The sequence below is a fragment of the Mandrillus leucophaeus genome, unplaced genomic scaffold, assembly GCF_000951045.1.
Source record: "Mandrillus leucophaeus isolate KB7577 unplaced genomic scaffold, Mleu.le_1.0 Scaffold489, whole genome shotgun sequence".
NCBI lineage: Eukaryota > Metazoa > Chordata > Mammalia > Primates > Cercopithecidae > Mandrillus > Mandrillus leucophaeus.
This window is the reverse complement of record NW_012105242.1, coordinates 200,741-203,547: the sequence shown is the minus strand read 5'-3', so window position 1 is coordinate 203,547 and position 2,807 is coordinate 200,741. Positions and strand designations below refer to the sequence as shown.

Genomic DNA, 2,807 nt, shown 5'->3' with positions numbered 1-2,807 from the left:
TTGAGAATCACACATCTGCAAAGAATTAGCTACATCTTCTCTTTCCATAGGGAACCCACAGCCTCACTGAGAGATACCTTGGAGCTCTTTGTTAGTTTGAGTCACATTTTACAAGGAAGGACTTTCTGTCCTCTCCCAACCGCTGTCCTTTGCTAGGACTCCTTAAGAGGGAAAACACTCCCTCTTAAAGTGTCTGCAGGAGACCTGTGTAATCATTTAGCCCACATCCTGGGCCACATCAGCTCTCCTGAAATAGTCCTACTAGCTGAGTGTGGCTGTCTCACTCCCCTTTGCTGGAGGAACAGACCTGGACTTCTGCCAAATTGAGGTCCCTGCCTGGTGAGTAAGTAATTTGTTTCCTCCATAGGAGACGGAGCGACAATCAAGAAACAAACAAACACATTTTTTTTTTAAAGGCATAAAAGCTTAGTCATGCAAATCAAGACAGAGGAGAGAGGGTAAAGAAAAGGGCCTTATTCATATTCTGCAACTTCAGCAGGCCCTGGCCCATGGGCTGATTTCTATTAAAACACTCGGCCCAGGGCAGCCAACACTCCAGCTCATTAATAAAGGTTTGTCCCAACCGGAGTAAACACCACCCGTTCCCAGGACACCCAGAAGCAGAAAATTAACAAGAGGTGAACTGGGTCATTAGCTGCGGCACAATATGGGTCATCCTAGATTAATTTAGTCCCCTTCAACTGGAGGCTCAAAGAGAGTGACCGATTCTCATAGCGGGGGACAGTGACTTAGCAGCGTGTTGAGGTCTCTTGGATACCAGGCCAGGAGCTGTCATTATGATTCATGGCACCTCTGACATCACTCGGTGGTTTTGTGATGCAAAGTTCACATGTCTGAGCACACATAAGGGACTCTGTGAATACGTGTGTATTTGTTGTGTGCATGCCTGCAGAATGGGACACAGAGACTCACTCTATTCATCAGGGATTTGCTTTAATCAGGTAGGTAAGATCCCCAGACACAGAAAGGACTGTCATGTGGGAAGACATTCATTACACTCTAGGTCCCAAGAAGCGGGAGACACGGCATGCTCTGCAGGGCCACACGGGGGACCGGGGAACCCAGGGAACCATGCTCTGCAGGGCCACACGGGGGACCGGGGAACCCAGGGAACCGTGCTCTGCAGGGCCACACGGGGGACCGGGGAACCCGGGGAACCATGCTCTGCAGGGCCACATGGGGAACCCTGGGAACCCAGGGAACCGTGCTCTGCAGGTTCACATGGGGGACCGGGGAACCCTGGGAATCATGCTCTGCAGGGCCACACGGGAAACCTGGGAACCCGGGGAATCGTGCTCTGCAGGGCCACACGGGGGACCCGGGAACCCGGGGAATCGTGCTCTGCAGGGCCACACGGGGAACCCTGGGAACCCAGGGAACAGTGCTCTGCAGGGCCACACGGGGGACCCGGGAACCCGGGGAATGTGCTCTGCAGGGCCACACGGGGGACCCGGGAACCCGGGGAATCGTGCTCTGCAGGGCCACATGGGGGACCGGGGAACCCAGGGAACCGTGCTCTGCAGGGCCACACGGGGAACCCTGGGAACCCGGGGAACCGTGCTCTGCAGGGCCACAGGGGGGACCGGGGGACCCGGGGAACCGTGCTCTGCAGGGCCACAGGGGGGACCGGGGGACCCGGGGAACCGTGCTCTGCAGGGCCACACGGGGAACACTTTCTTTCAAGAGGAAGAGGGAGGAAGTGAGACGTAAGCAAGAGACTTTATTGAGGAATGAATGGGCGGGCAGAGTCACCAGGCTTAGGGTGGTTTGTTGAGTCATTCCAGCAGGCTCTGGGACACAGGGGCTGTCCTAGTTGTCTGGTACCTGGCCCTGGAGAGGGAGAGCCCAATGAAAGAAGTGGTTGGGGTGTGGGCTCTTGATCTGGTTTTTCATTTGCAAGACATGCTCCAGGTGAGTTGTTTCCTGTCTCTTAGGAATTGGCAAGCATGGGAAAAGCATGCTGTCCAGGGTCGGCAAGGCCTGGAAATGTCAGAGCATCAGAATACTGAAAATAAAAGACACGGTCAGTACTCATACATAGACATGACACTCACCTATACACGCATACGCAGACTCGCACTGTGAACAGCTGAGTTAAAAATGCCTTCCACTCCTGGAAGTGGGAGTCACGTCACTTTCTCCAAAGCATGTCTTATCCTATACAATGGGTGCTTTAAGTGCAAGAATACTCGAGAAATGGCAGGGTTAAAGTTAAACAAATCCAAGTGTTACAATTCTGCATTATGCATATGTTATGACTTTTCATCTTTTATTCAGAGAGTAAGAAAACCGAATAGAGTCAAGGAAGCCCAGCCAACCAGCTCAGTTTCACATGGGCAGAACCAGCAGGAAATTGAAAGGGGAGGGAACCCCCTTGCCAAAACCGCCTCCACTTGCACTGGGAAGCCCACTGCAGGCCACCACCTGGGCTGGGAGATTCGTCAGCAGACATTGGCCTGTGACAGTCACACTTCCTGCTCCTCAGTCTGAGATGCCCCAACCAGATTGCAGAGACCGGATGGGGAAGGAGCAGCCTCTGCAGAGGCCCACCTGGTTTTCCAGCCCTGCACTTGCAGCCGGGACATCAGGGCTCCCTCCTGCTCCCCCACCCCTCCTGCTGGTGAAGCAAGCCCCTCCTGCCCAGAGGGGAGGCTTCTCTGCCCTGGAAAGATGCTTGGAAACTTGGCGATGCTTCCAGACGTGCAGGCGCCGGGGGCCTGTCCACTCCTCCTCCCCTTCTCCTGGACTCGCTGACCTTCCTTCTGTGTCACAAACAACCAGGTTCA

At 54.4% G+C, this 2,807-nt stretch overlaps 1 long non-coding RNA gene across 1 annotated transcript; it reads left to right on the top strand.

The window, feature by feature from the left end:
- The first annotated feature begins 836 nt into the window (after nt 1–836).
- LOC105550484 lies at nt 837–2,252 on the top strand. Its single transcript, XR_001007734.1, has 2 exons — nt 837–962; nt 1,956–2,252. It is a non-coding gene; the product is annotated as an uncharacterized LOC105550484 (long non-coding RNA).
- Nucleotides 2,253–2,807: the final 555 nt, after the last annotated feature.